Raw genomic sequence first — 15,391 nt, 5'->3', positions numbered from 1 at the left:
CGCTCAAACATACGTTATTAGATATAAAATTATGGTAACTGAACCTCATACATAAGCTTTTTAATTCAGGTCTTCGTAGAAATGTACTGTAACAGGATAATGCTTGTTTTTACTGGCTGCTGCTCACCCTGGAGAAATCACCAGCCATTGTGCTCCTTCAGAAGGAGGATTTCCTCTAGTAAACCTGCCAGTAAAAAACAATCAGGCATCCTGATAGCTTTCTTTGGTGAGAAGAATGGTAAACTCGTAAAGTGCCACGAGCTATTCAGTCGCGAGAGATGAGACGTGAGCGGCCCGAGGCTCATCACTTGAAGAAATCTCCGTTTGAAACTTTCCATGAGCTGATTAGAGGAAATAAGATGCAGGGGCTTGTTTGTTAGTTTACAGGAAAAAAGAGAAAGTCCAAATATTTCCTAAAGCTAGCTGGCATCAGCTACCCTCACAAGGATGGAAACGCAGATCTGAGCGATCCACGCAGGGAGTCGCCGCCCCGGCAGCGGCAGGAGCGTGGCAGGGCCCAGGCAGCCCCGGAGAGCCTTCGGCCGCTGGCTGCTGGCTGGTGACTGGGCTTAAATTTAGTCTGCGTACTTCCATTTACACGGGAAATTTCTGAGTATTTTTACTCGTAAACCAGCTCTACGGAACAGGATTTTTGCGCATTACCTCCCATTTGCTACAGCTGCAGAAACGTATGCTATGGGGAAAGTGAGCCCTCACAGAAGCTTATTGATTAGAATAATCAGTCACCAGGAACCTGTCGCTGGAAAAGCAGAAAGAAGGAAGACACCATATCAAAGTACTCTTATTTCCCATTTCATACGAAATTTAATACCAATATGCTTATTAAAGCAGTATTTTCCACTGCAAGACATACAGCGCATAATTTTGTACCAAAAAATTCTAAACTTCTCTAAAAAACCTCTAATAGCTTCCTAATGCTTAGCACGCAGCCACGTGCTTTGCAAGGCAGAATCCTATTCAACCCTCTGAAAGTATCTTAGCAAATAGCGATTTATCATGTTTCATCGTATCATATTTATCATCTCATGCATTAATCATACATGAGATGACTAAGTAACAATCTTATAAGTTGGATACAGTGCCATTACACATTAATGTTCATTGTTAAAAAACCCAGATCCATCAGAGCAGAAACCACAGGAGATACCTAATAAATCAGTGCTGTTGGCTGGCGGCGTAGTAACCATGCACGGAAGCTCGAAGCGGCAGCCCGCAGGGACCACTGCTTTTAGCATCGCCTATAATTCATGCGATGCAAATTCAGGCCTGCGCCCGTCTCATCACAAATTTCACTTGCTGTATCATTACAAGAGGTTTGGCGCTGGTTTCGGTTAAAACCCTCCCCACCAGCGCCGTGGCTCCCGCCTTCGCTTCCCGCCGACGGTGTCTCCCCGGCTCCGGCACACGGGGCGGCGCAGGGCGAGGCGGCTGCGGGGCACCGAGGGGCGGTGGGGAGCTCAGCGGCCCCGGGACCCCCGGCCCCTCCTGGGCTGGGAGAGAAGACAGGGACCGCGTTTTTGTCAGCCCAGGTGTTCCCTAAACCAGGGGGTTTCCTTCTTGCCCAATTTCTACGTCCCACTAGAGCAGTCTTCTGCTGGGATGGCTCCACGTGTCAGGAGACTTTATTGCACATTGCTGAGTGATTTACTACGATAAGCAAAACCAGGCCCGTTAACTGAAGTTTTCAGCTATACAAGTGTAAAAATTTACGCAGAATATTGAGTATAATGACCATCAAGCAATTATTTACTTAGAATTTCCCAGTTCTCTGCAACCTGATCACAGCTCTTCTTTTGCATCCTCATTCAGGGATTCTGAAGCAGCATTTTTTTTAATTGTCACTTCATATTGTCACTTCAAAGGTACTAAAACCTACTATAGTATGCCAGTGGATATTCTGGCACTCTAAAATTCGAGTTATAGGTCAGATAGAGTTTAACACATTGTGCTGTGAGTATGAATGCTGCCTATGTGCACCACGTTTGTCTTAAAAATTCACATGCCATTTTCAAAACAGAATTATCCACACCTGAGTAAGACAATGATCTATATAATAAATGGAATTACTGCTCTTAAAGCACATGCAAAACTTACCGTCTACGGAAATAAAAGGAAAGCAGAATGTGACTGGCAAGCTTGAGCCTGGGGCAATACTTTTTCCCAGCGAATTCAGAAACCTATAAAGGTAAAGATTTTAATTATGGAAAGAGCTGCTGCTTTCAGCACTAGCTTTACTGCTGTTGGGTTCTGCTCTTAACGAAGCTCCTCTGTAAGCTTTACGTTGCGCAGCCTCATAGACGGATGGTAACATCGTCTCAGGCTTCAGGGTTCGACAAATAACACGTACCGTATTTTAACTCCTCTTCCTCACAGACAAAGGGAAGGGGCTCCTCAGGCCGGGGTTCCTGCGTCGTGGTCCCGGTGGCCGCACCTCCGTAGCTGCGGAGGGGAGCCCTGCCAGCACGCTGGCTAGCAGGCGTCGCCGCTGGGTGCAGGGGGTGCCAGGGGGTGCCAGGGGGTGCTGGGCAAAGGCTCCATCAACCCCTACTGCGCACCGGCCCCTGGCGCTGGAGCAGGGACGGGTGCTGCGGGCGCGCCGGGGGCTCGGCCGGAGCAGGTTCGCGAGAGCCTCCTGGCCGGCCTGGGTGGGAGAGAGCAGGCAGGGCCGGGGAAGGAGCGCGAAGGGGCGGAGGGGAAGGAAAAAAGGAGGGCTACGAGAGGAACACCACGAACGACTGGGAAGGGAAAACAACTGCAAGGGCATGGAACCAATTTAAATACAACATGATACGTGTGTCAAATATGTGATACATGACACAAATATAACATGATACATACCATTTTATAATGTATATATTTTATAGATATAAGATATTATATCATACGGGGGGTTATATATTTCTATATCTTTAATATACCTTATGTGATCATACACATTTATGAAAGGAGGTGGTAGAAGATGGTAGCACGTTGATATGGCAAGGCCTGCCCCGGGAATTCTCTCGGCGCAGCTATCGGTCGGCCCCTGCAGTCACCGGCTGGCAGCCAGATGTGCGCGTCCAGCGGCGGCCGCGCCCCACGCTGTGCCCGGCCTGGGCGTCGCCCCCCACCCCTCCTCTGACAGCGCCGGCTGACGTTGCTGCTCCCAAACCCGGAGCTGCCGGCGCGATCCGCCCCAGACAAGGGCGCCCGGTGACGCCAGGGTTCCCCCGCCCTGCTGCGGCACGGTTACCCGCAGGGTGACCCCAACCGTGCTGGGGGTCAGCCCCAGAGCGGGCGCGGGCGGGGGCCGGTGCGTGGGCCCTCTCCACGGCTGCGCAGGGCCGGGGACCGGCCAGGGCTGGGCTCGGCACGCACGCGCCCAAAAGCCTGACGGGAAGAAAAAATGAAAAGCGACAAATTATTACCACCAGGTAGTTAAACCAGCAGAAGGGAAGGGATAACAAGAGCGGGGAGCTGCTAAATGAGCTGGGTAACAAATGCTTGGTGGGTCACTTCGTTTTCCTGACTCCTAAGCATCTCTCCTGCAACGCTGCTGGTCGTAACAGGGGATATTAAAGGTCACATTGGCCACAAAAGGTTTTTAAATCAGGTTTTATAACAGTCCTCCGGTTACAATACGGCACTGAGGCCTGCCCGCCCCTGGGGCACGCTGGCATACCAGTTTTTGCTTCATTTACAGCACAGTGAATAGCCACACTTTACTTCCAATGCAAACAAAAAAAAAAAAAAAAAAAGACTTCACAGGGCTGATCTGAAAATACAGTAACTTGTTCCCAAATTTCAGGCATGAATATTAGCAAATTCCTTCAATGATATCGAAACAAAACACGCCTCACGCTTAGGTATGTCAGTACTCACTAATCCAACCAAATCTGGTGCTGTTTGACCCCAGCTGCTTCTAGCGGCTTTCAAATTCAAACAACACTTAGTTACCTCTACAAATAACAGAAAAACGGCTCACTTTCAAAATTTCAGATGTCTTTGCAAGTTCAGCCTAAGCTGTAGGCTCGCGGGGAAGGATAAGGATGAGGTGTGTCAGCAGGTGAAGGGGGGCACAAACGCCCTAGAAATGCCGGTCAATGCCGACGTTACCTGACAGCTCCCAGCCCCGGGAGCGATGCTCTGCATGTCCTGTAACGCGCCGAAACGAAGATCTGAACCCTCATCTGCATTTCCCGTACATGACGTATATTTTCCTTATCCCATGCCCTTGCCGTCTGCTCAGGCATCTCCTCTGCTTTGCTACGGTCACTGTCACGTTTTCAAAGTCACAAGGTAGTCTTGACGAAACATGGAAAGAGCACACACCGGCCGTCGGAGCTACCCACAGCCTTTAAAGCGTTTGATTTGCTCAATCTCAGCTGCTCACACAAACAGGAATATCGCTCACTAGCACATTTTCAGTCAAGGGTTTCCAGCCTGATATTGTTTCTCAGTCTTGCTTTAGAATTCCATCGTCTGCACATTCAGTTTATTGAAGGTGATGATGAATTTTCCCGCTTCCTGACGCGGTGTCAGACAAGCCCAACAAACCCAGTTTGTGTGCCCCGATGACTTCTCCCATTTGAAGTAAGCTCAAAAGAAAGTTGCGTAGGTTGGTACACACAGCAAGCAAATCAAGCGGGTACTGAACGCACGCTTCCCTGCTAGCCGAGATCCGACACGCTGCGGGTATCACTAATGGCACACAAGTGGAACCAGGTTTGGCGACGTGCTTCAGCCCAAGGCTCTCGTTCCCGGAGTCCCACCGGCAAAACACGTCCTCACCCCCGGGGAGCAGCTCCTGGGCTCAGGCTCAGGGGAAAGTGCTGTCCAAGGGAAGAAAAAAGGCAAGTGTTGGGCTTACGGGCACACTGAACGGCATTCGCCCTCCACTCAAATGAGTCACTCTAAATACTTAAACGTTTCCCAGGACAGATTTTTTTAAAGTGATTCCTCAAAGTCAAAGTCAATCCACGGAAATGGCTACTCCTTTCTGCTCCCGTTCCCTGTATCCATGACAGTACCTTCCCAAGAAGCTGCAGTGCCACAGCCGCTCAGCCTAGGTGACGGTCTCTCATTACCGACGTATTCTTTCCCCGTAGCTTTTATTACAACCTCCGCGTCTCCCCTCCCAGGCACAGGCGAGACGTTTCGGCGCTGCCATCGGGCCTGCAGAGGGGTCCCCAGGGCCGGGGGGAGGACGCCCGGCGACTTGCAGACCCCCCGGCACGGGCATCGCCTGTTCTGCAACGGCTACGAGTGCGGGGGCATGAAAGCAGCTGGAAAGCAAGGAGCGGGGCAGCTGGGGCTGGCACCGAGAGCCGCAAGCAGGGTCGATAATGGCATCGCTGCTGCAGCGGCCAGTGCTGTCCTTAAAGCCGTGCGGCTACACGACACGTACGCACAAGTGACTCCGTCATCTTCTCAGGTACTCACCGAGGTATGCTGCAATACGCAAAAGCCAGTGTTTTAAAAATAAATCGATGACGCATCACTAAAAGGAAAAGAAAGGTCAATAGCCAAGGATGTTCTGAATCCACGTCAGATGATAAATCATGGAAGAGCCAATACAGTAATAGGTCAATGCTTAATTTACTGATTTTGGCATTTATGGTCCATTTTAAGCATTTGCAGCCAAAACGCACTTGAGCTCAGTTTTACACCTGAGACTTGCATCCCGTGCACAAAAGCCTTTTCTTCTGCCAGCACCACCCGGGCACTCTTTTGCCAGGTACTCTCCTAACAGAGGCGAAGGAAGGCAGGACGCTGAAATATTCTGAAAACATATCTAGGTATCAAAATTTGGTATTGTCAAATTCACATTGTCATCAAACCCCAGACAAGTTTCTCTGACGCTAGCTCATGCTACACCAGTTTCTGGATTGACTTCAGCGCGCTCCGGAAGCCGGCTGCGGTGGCCAGCCCCGCTGCCGCGGAACCGTGGCACCGGCTGCGCTTCCAGGTGCCATCAGCTGCACCGTCCTGGGGCCGCTCAGCCGCCGGGACGAACGCACAGCCTGGCAGAGGAGCGGGCTTAACGGTTACAGGTACATCTTGGAAGGAATAAATCTCTAAAATCTTACTTTACATCAAATAGTATCACAACATGCTACATAAAGAAACAGCAGATTTCAGCATCTTATTCTGCACAAGGGAAGAAAGCCCCAGCTCTTCCACAAGTACTCAACTTAGACATTCTTTTCTGCCTAAATTGAGTGGAGAAATCTGTACTGAACAAAGTCCTGCAAGTTTAAGTCATCCTCGCCGCTATTGTAAAGGGTTAGCATTTTCAAAGAAAAAAGTACTTTAGGTGCCCTTAAACATAACTGACTATTGCACCTTTTACATCCCCAAAAGCTGCACTTGCACAGCCACTTCAGCTTCTCCATGTCCCAGCAGAAGCCAAGTAATCAGCACAGAATCGATCTCTTTGCTGAACCTCAGCAGTTTTTATTGTCAACCCCTATAACTCAAACCTGGTTCCTAAGAATTACAGTCACTTTTAGCTTTTTCAGTTCTCAGCATCACGAGTAGGCAGCATTATTCAAGTTAGCAGGTTAACAGTTTAAGCGTGTCATTAGAGAACATCAAAGAGCGGTTTCTGTTGCGTCGATACGAAATAATTACACAGGAGATTAGCCAGATCTAGATTATCTTGTCGTTATGTCAAGTGTTTTCAGGGAGCAACGCAAGCAGAGGCCGAGCGCTCCTCCAGGGGCTTCTCCGTCGCCCCGCAGCCCGGACACTCCGGTGGGCGGCTGAACGGCCCCTCCTGCTCGGCAGAAACACCAACCCCTGCCTTCACGCCGCCGCTTCCTCCAGCCTCGCTTCTGAGCCCAAAGCGCTCTCAGCCTAGCCAGAGATTTACACAAGGCAAGCACACGTAGACAGAATCGAGAGAAAAGCCCAAAAGCAGATACTGCCAAACCGCCCCTTAGGGAGAAGCGTCTGCACCTGCGTATTTCTCCACCGACAGAGACGTTAACAGCGACCAGCAGTTTGGAAAGGCTGCAAAGCCACTACTGCGAGCCGTACCGTCCTACCTAGGCACGTTGCACTCGTCGGGCACGGCGATAGCTTTTGGGGCTAGATATAGTGACAGAAAATACGGCATTTGAACCGCTGCTGCCGCGTCTGACCAGTAAAATTATTCCTTAGACGCCGCTCCTCTTGCCACCCCGGCGTGAGAGCATCCCCTCGGGCAGCAGCTCTGTTGACCCCGCTCGGCCGCAGGACGGCAGGCAGGGACGCTGCGCCCGGGCTCCTTTTCCTGCCGCGCGCAAGGGCAGCGAGAGCGGCAGAGCCGATCCCCAGCTCAGAGCGGGGCCGACGGCGCGCGTGCCAGAACGGTGTTTCTCACGTTCCTCCCTGGTGTCCAGCTGCTGGAGGGCGTGGGCCGCCTAGCAGGGACCGGCCGCCTCCAGTCCTTCTCATCCGCTGCAAGGCCGCTTCGTCTAAAGTTGGTTAACGTTTTGATGTAGCGTTGGAAGAGTAACGGCCTTACGGTTTCCGTCGCGTTTCCTCAGGACGACGTTAAGGAGAGGATGCCTTTGAGGGAACAGCCTGAGCTATCGCGCAGGGCTGATGCAGCAAAGTCTTGACTCAGCCAGCAGTACCCACCTGTAGAAGACCACGGGCCCTGTATGCCAACCCCGCTTTCGCGTGCCGCATTTCACAATCCCCCCGCTTGTGTCGCAGAGAGCATCTCAGCAAAGACCGGTTCCCCTTCACGTTGCCGCGTGAACACCAAATATATATTTCTGTTGCCAGATAAACCAAACTGGGTCGCTTTGTTTCTCTACAGCAACTCGCGTTGCCATCCCATGGCTCACACCACAGCCCAACAACACACAAAACGCTCCTATAGCTTTGTCTCTCCAGCAGATCATCTAACAAGGCTTTCCCAAGCAACGCCACATTCAGCAGTAAAATTTTCTGCTGCAGTTTATTATTTAGTTAGAAAAAGCCATCTGAGAAATGTAATCTCATTTTACCTTTTCGGCTGGCTCTTTCTTCATGTGCCCTTGGCTCGGCCCTCGGGGTGCTCCCGCCCAGCACCCGCAGCTTGCGGGCGGCGTGGGTCCTCGTGCAAAGGGGCAGCCCGCATCGCGCTTCCTATTTAATCCCTGCCGAGCGGCCGCGCCCTGCCCGGCGGGGAGCCCCCGGCCCCTGGGGCAGGCGGGTCCGTCCCCTCTTCCGCCCGTCGGCGCTGCTGGCACCCCCGGCCCCTCGCCCGGGCAGCGGGACGCTCCCCAGCCCCCCGCCCCGGCGCTTCCTCGCCTGGCCGGGGGGGTTGCAGAGCAGCACCTGCGGCGCGCGGCCTCCAGGTGCTCGAGAAGCTGGGCCGCGCGAGGCACGGTCTCCATCCTTCCCCTCAGCGAGAAGGAGTCGAGCCGGCAGCAGGTGGGACGCGCTGCCTGCGCCTCAACAGCACTCGCCAAAACAAAGCAGGTCTCCAGGAAGCGAAAAGAATTTGCAAGATCAAGCCTTACGGTAGCTGCGAGCGCAGCATTTATTTCAAAAGTCAGTATGCAAGGTGCTGAATTGCTTTTACTTATCAAATGACTTAATTGTTTCAACTGGAAGGTTGTTCACGAGACTTCCCATCCTGCCATTCTTACGCGACCGCGTCAGGAAGTGAAGTAAGAGCGCAGGAATGGACAACGTGAGTCAAAAGCAGCGGTTAAATGTCCGGCTCCACTTATGTGGATCAGAATCAAGATAAGACATGGAAAAGTAAAAAGAATTAAGATGAGTCTAACAGCCACCTTGCCCGTGACATCAGTCACCTGCAGCGTCCTGTCCTCAGGGCGCTCACGCGTTTAGGCCAGACCCGTGTTGCCCATCGCTTGCTATAAAGCTGCTTTGAACAAATACGTAGGAAGGCAAGCGCTTCAGCATGCGTTTTACTGCACGCTTCAGATGCCGTGCACAGACCTCGGGGCACGGCTGAGGTGATAACACTGAAACAAAGGAGTGCCTTTGGCTGGCTTACAGCCTCTCTTAAAGAATTAAGTTCCTCCTGGGCTTCAGGAAGATTATTTGGCTTCGATGTTTTTAGAAAGTGGAAACCAAATTGAAAACAAGCAAAAGCCAGCTGAATCTCCATCGCTATCAACGTCAGTAGTTAAAAAGCTGAAGCTGCCCAGCTGTACCAGACCTGTCAGGAATACACTGCTGTGACCTTGCGCAGAAGGGTGCCAGCATAGAACCACAGAACCATTGAGGCTGGGAAAGCCCTCTTGGATCATCGAGTCCAACCGTCAGCCCAACACCTCCGTGCCTACTAAACCGTGTCCCCAGGTGCCACGTCTACACCAAGTGCCACGTCTACACGTGTTTTGAACTCCTCCGGGGATGGTGACCCCACCACCTCTCTGGGCAGCACCAGCGAAGGGAGCCTGGCCGGCGGGCGCAGCCGGGAGCAGGCACACGCACGGCACGGGGACGCTGCAGCTGACCGGGGAGCTCATTTCCAGCTTCCAGGGCTTTTTCTGACTTTGCAGGCAGCCAGCCTTCGCGTGGCACGGCACTAGGCCCACAGCCACTGCGGTAGCCTGTGGGCAATCCTGTTCTTCTGGAAAGATATTCTTATAAATAATTATTGCAGTAACGCAGAGCAGAAGCTGCCTTGGCACAGAGCGCTGCTGGAGAGCTGGCGGGGAAAGCAGCGGGGTTCCTGTCCCCAGTGCAGGTGTGCCGGGGAGCGGCACTGCCTGGGCACGGACAGGGCAAGAAGCGACGGGCACAACGGCAAATCCTGGAAATTCCCTCTAAATGTCAGAAAAAACATTGTAGGACATTTTACATATTCCGGGCTGCAGAGCAGCTGGGATTTGCTTGGGTTTTGCATGAATAAAAAATACACTCGTGCATTTTTCAGCCCGCTGCTCTGACAGGTGGGTTTGGAGCCGGGCTGTGGTTTCCCTCTAAAGGCGGGTCCTGCTCCCGCAGCTCCTTCCCCGAAAACCAGGCGTCTCCTGGAAAGCAACTCTCCCTTTTTCAGAATGACACGTCAGGTGCCTAAAACCAGTGGTTAAAGCAGTGGTTAAAGCAGTGGCCGGGCTCGGAGCGCACCGCTGCGCTGGGGAGAGCTGAGGGCGCCCGGTGCTGCGGCCCGACCCCTTGCCGTACCCAGCACTGCTCGTCGCAAGGAACGTTTATTTTTAGATTGCTTACTGCCACCGAAGCATACTTGGACTATTTTCGGTCTGACTCACAGCTGAATTCCTGTTCTTCTGGAGGCCGAGTTTTCTGTCCCCACCCAAAATGAGGGAAGACAAAACAAAATGAAACCAAAAAAACCCCAGCTGGACCCGAACCGAAGCCCAGCGCGCACGTGTCCAGCCCGTGCTGGTGCCCACGTCCCCAGTGGGGCGGGGGATGGCCGGCACCGGACGGCACAGGGAGCGGCCGGGGCGGCGGCAGCGTTGGGCCACGGCCGCGGCAGTGACGGGGCATCGCGTGGCTCGGCCCCGGGAGGACCCGCGCCGACAGCCCATCACGCTTACCCCGTGCCTGCACCCCGGCTCAGCCCCACTTAGCCCAGCCTAGGTGAAATACAGCCCTCAGGAGAGCTCGTGCTTTGGGTTGGGTTCTTTTATTTACATTTGTCTGTCTGCTACTCAGGAGGAGAATTAGGCAGAGAGGAGCACGCATACGTAATTTTAACATCGAGGTTTTTATCTTAATGTCACCCGGGACACACAAAACAAAGTCAAAAGCCTGCGAGGGGTCGCAGAGCTGGGAAGGCCACGGCACCGGGGCGGGGGAGCAGCGCCGTTACCTTGGGGTGGTTTTTACAGAATTATGCGTTTCGCCTGGAAGGGGGACGCGACCGGTTCATGCAAAGGCCCTGGGACCTGCCCCTTGAAAGCAGAACAGGCCCATCTGCAGAGAGTAACTTGGGAGGGAGGAAAACGGTCCTCGAATATTAGCCGCTTTGGAAAGAACCTTTCATGTTTTTCTAGCCGGATGCTACAGACTATTTATCCATTTTTGAGATAATTTCTGTAAGGGATCCTTTTTTGTCACATTTTTGCTATTTTTAATTGCAAGACCAGAAGCACCATAGTAAAACGTGTAACGATCAGAATTTTCGCTAGTTTGGGGAAATGGAAGTAGATGGGGATTTTAGAGACTGCCGCTAAATCAAAGGGACAAACCCGGATTATCTCAGAAGGTGAAAGGAACCAGAGCCCAGCAGGTCTTAAGATCACCCAAGGTGTCTGGGTTCTGTCGAGGAGCTCCCAAGCTAAAGGGAATGGCTTTTATGAAGTCCAAGAGAAGACAGTGTAGGCCTGCTGCAGCCGCGTCAGAGACCAGAGCAGCGAGCTGAAGGGAACCGGGGGCGGCAGCGGAGAGGAGTATGCTGCTGCTGCTGCTGCTGCTGCTGCTGCTGCCGCCGCTGCGACGCTCGCCTTGGGCTAGGCGATGCAGGAGCTGCACACAGCACAATTTTGAATTATCGAAAGGGTTCAAATCAATTTTTTATATTAACCAATATCGTATAATCAGGATAAAACCAGACTCAGAAGTAGGGTTCCTAAGAGGTTATTAAACTCCCTTTTTTCTCTTTGCTCTATGGCCCAGCAAGCTGCTGCAATGCTGCCGTTCAGCCACAGGAGAGCACGAAGAGCTCGGCTCTGGGGTGCCGGTTTTACCGAGCAAGTCTGAGCTGGGCACGGGCTCATTCTTAGACCTGGCGCAGTTAAAAGCAAGGGCAAAGCTCTGAGCTTCGGTGCACGTACAAAAGGTTTCTTACTGTGTGGCTTTACTTTATACCTGCAGTTTAGTATGATCATTGCCAGCTCTCCCCCGCTCCTGTGTTTTCTGACACTGGTGATGTACACAGTATGAATGTCCTTTGCTACATCTTCCTTCTAGAAGGAACTAGTCTGTACTGCTTAATATTTATAATTCATTGTCTTCTTTCCTTCTGAACAGATTGGTTCTACGACTTAGTCGTATAAATAACATGGATTTTTATTTTGGCTATACGTCTCTCTCCGTTGTGGATCTAATTCGTTACGCAGAGTGAAGCCAGACTTGCCATTCACGGTTACTGTGGGTATACGGGTCTGACCTCCTGCTTGGAGCAGGAGGCTGGATTAGGTGGTCTGCGGTCCCTTCCACCCCGAGCTACCCGTATTTTTGTATTATTAAACAGAAAATATTTCCTAGGATTAAACAACAGCTGGTCTTAGAATAAATGGCCAATAAAATCTGAGTTCCCCTTCCTGCATCTTAGGTGGCCCACACATCCAACTGCTGGAGCACAGCATCCGCAGCGCAGACGTGAAAAAGAAGGAAACGTTGAACACGGCAATACGAGACACAAACCAACTGTCACCCGTGTGGAATTTTGGCAAAAACGTTTGAAATGGGAAATGGTATCTGCCACGAGAAATCTCAGATGTTGGTTTTCCATACTGCCTGGATCTGTAGGTGCTGCAAACCTGTACAATAGGTAGTGCTGCGAAAGGCAGTTTTCAAAAGCATCGGGACGTATAATCCTGAGTCTCACAATGGTTTCAGGGGTTTCAGCACGCTGTTTGTAGAGGCAAACATTACCCGCTGCCGGTTCTGTTACAGCTGAGACATCGGCCTTTCAGCTGGACAGGAGGGCGCCGGCGCGGGTCTGCCCTTGGGGGAGCTTGAAAGGGCAGAGCCCAGCCCAAGCCCCGAGGGACCCGGCGCGCAGGGAAGGGTGCTGAGCCTGGCCAGGGAAGGTGCCAGCTCCGGGGCTTGTCCTCCTCTCCGGGAAGGAAGCGAGCCCTCGGGGTGTCGTTCGCTTAGTCAGGGCACGCAAATAGTTCTGGTTTCTCGTTCTGCGGCTCCAGATCCCGCTCGTTTGTGGGAACCGAAAGCAGGTTTTGGGTTGGGCTGCAGGAGCTGGGTCCAGCGGGGAAATGCGGGGCACGGAGCCCGCGCCCAGCTGAGCCTGGCCCCGCTCACCCCGTGGCCCTCGGAGCCCGCTGGGGCGGCAGGGCTGGCCCCCGGCAGCCGCTTGGTGCTGCCTCTGCATGGGGAACTGCTGATGGGATTTTTTAGTACTCTTCTTGCGGTTTAATTGCATAGAAACAAACCTGAGCTTAACAGCTGCCAGCCTGCTTCTGCGTAAGGTAGAGCTATTGCAGTCCTTCAGAGTTTCAGCTACATTAATTAATAACCAATTTTCTAATTAGCTAGCCTCCGTCTTTTAAAATTTCGTGTGCCATGATACAATCAGCACGCATACTAGAGAAATAATAGCATCACTATTATAAAAAACAGTTGATATAACCTATGGGAGTTCTGTTAAGTAGGGCTGGGCTCTCAGATGCACAGGCACTAGTTCCTAACTTTGCACCCTTTTTATGACGGATATATAGTATATATTAACAGAAAGGGCGTATATGTAGAGATGATGATTACTTGCTGGGTACCAAGCCGACGGGGAGTAGCCGTGTGGGTAACTGCCACACCGGTGTGTACACAGGCAGGTATCCTTAGTGACTCGATGCACTCAATAAGGAGCAGATGACCCTGCTCCCCTCAATGGACAGAAACACAAATAATTGAACATATTAATCTGTAAGAACTGTCAGTACATGTTGTTTATGAAGAGAAATACCTCCTGGCCATCGATCACCCAGACATGGGATGCCACGTGCTGTACAGATGCATCTCTGGTGGGAGAGGGCAGCGGCATCCGGCGTGCCTGTGGCTCCAGCCCTGTCACCCGGGGGCTTGTCCAGCCTCGTCCCAGCCTCGTCCCAGCCTGGGCAGGGCAGCGGAGCCGGACCCCGGCCGGGCGCCGGCAGGACCAGGGCAGTGACGCCTGGATGTTGCTGGGCAGCGCCTGCTCTTCCAGCAGACTCAGCCTTGAGGGGACATCTTAACCCAGACCTTCCACGTGTTGAAGCAACTTGAGCTTCTGCACGACTGTTTTCTGGGCTAAAAAAACCCAAAAGCAAAACTGTAAGTTTCTTCCTGATTTATACGAAGAGCCCAGAGTCACCTCCCTGGCAGTAACAGAATTGCTGCCAGTGTGTGCTGCCGGGAAAACCAGACCTTGCTTTGATAATGCTGTGACAGGACCGTGCCCTTGTGCCGTGGCTGTGGTGCCCGCGCCTGCCTCGGAGCATCCCGTGCCCGCGCCTGCCTCGGAGCATCCTGTGCCCGCGCCTGCCTCGGAGCATGCCGTGCCTATGCCTGCCTCGGAGCATGCCGTGCCCGCGCCTGCCTCGGAGCATGCTGTGCCCACGCCTGCCTCGGAGCATGCCGTGCCCACCCACGGGCAGGAATGAGCTGGGGCGAGCGTCAGGCAGGGTCAGCTCTGCTCCCCAACAAGCCTGGCCATCCCGCGTGCTCTCTGAAAGGGCAGAGATGTGTTTTCTAGTATCATTAAAAGTAGGCTGTGGCTTACCATTTCGGATTCATACAGGCCTAATTAAATAGATCCTTTCAAATTACCAATGCGGACGCTCCCAGGGAAGCTGCCCGTCTTCATCTGCACGTCTGCACACGCAGCTGCTGGGGGAGGCCGAGCTGCCAGCACCACGCGAGCCGAGTATTGCACAAGCTTTTTTCTGAAAAGCGGCTAGCAGGGAAGGTTTATTTATCTTCTGCCTTCTCCTTCCTTCCTGCTCTGCCTTCGGTGCGGGCCCCGAACGAGCACCTGGCGGCCCCTTCCCTCCGCTTTCCCACCCGCAGCCGAGACGCGGAGGCTGAACCAGCAGTTGCGTGACTGGGGGCTGCTGCCCCCTCACCGCCCAGCACGTACGGCCGTCACGTGGAGGAAAAAAGGGATGGCTGGTACCGCGAAACTACCCCGTGACATCAGAAAGTGAAGAAAGACGTTTCCGTACCCCGTGGAGATAACTGCAATCGCCAGAAGAGAAACGCTACTACCGAGAAGAAGGGCACGTGGCAAACTGCCCGCAACGGGCATCGCCTCTGACGGGCCTGGGGCGGGGGCACCCGGAGCCAGGGCGAGCCTCTTGCCAGGGAGTCGCCTACGTAAACCCGGGAACGCCGCGCGGATCGCACACTGAACCGAGGGCGGCATTCCCGCGTTCACCGCTTTGTTACACTGACCTCACGAATAACTCTGCTAGGCGACCGGCTGACCAGAAGGTGCAGTGAGTTGCGTTGCGGAGCGACAGGCGTTGCGTTTGGTTTGGCAGGTTCCTACGCGAGACGCGCACAAGAAATCGGGCTAACCAGAAAGCGGGTTTGTGTCGAAAATGCAAAATTTCTCTTTTCACGTTCTCTCTCGAGCCCAAGATGGACAGCGGCTGTGAAAGCAAATAGAGACGGTCAGGTGTAGGAGCTGACAGCCACAAATCTCTAACGCGGGGAAAAAAATTAAATACGAACAGCGTGTCCAGGCAGAGCGTAC

The 15,391-nt window shown here is 52.9% G+C and overlaps 1 long non-coding RNA gene across 1 annotated transcript; it reads right to left on the bottom strand.

Annotated features, from left to right (window-relative positions):
• Positions 1–3,325: 3,325 nt before the first annotated feature.
• On the bottom strand, positions 3,326–8,087 carry LOC142412998 (uncharacterized). The gene is made up of 3 exons (XR_012776663.1): positions 8,001–8,087; positions 5,439–5,500; positions 3,326–4,832 (listed from the first exon to the last, which is right to left on the bottom strand). It is a non-coding gene; the product is annotated as an uncharacterized LOC142412998 (long non-coding RNA).
• Positions 8,088–15,391: the final 7,304 nt, after the last annotated feature.

This window comes from Mycteria americana, chromosome 7, assembly GCF_035582795.1.
Source record: "Mycteria americana isolate JAX WOST 10 ecotype Jacksonville Zoo and Gardens chromosome 7, USCA_MyAme_1.0, whole genome shotgun sequence".
Lineage (NCBI taxonomy): Eukaryota > Metazoa > Chordata > Aves > Ciconiiformes > Ciconiidae > Mycteria > Mycteria americana.
Note: the sequence above shows the minus strand (reverse complement) of the source record. Positions and strands in the feature narration are given on the sequence as shown.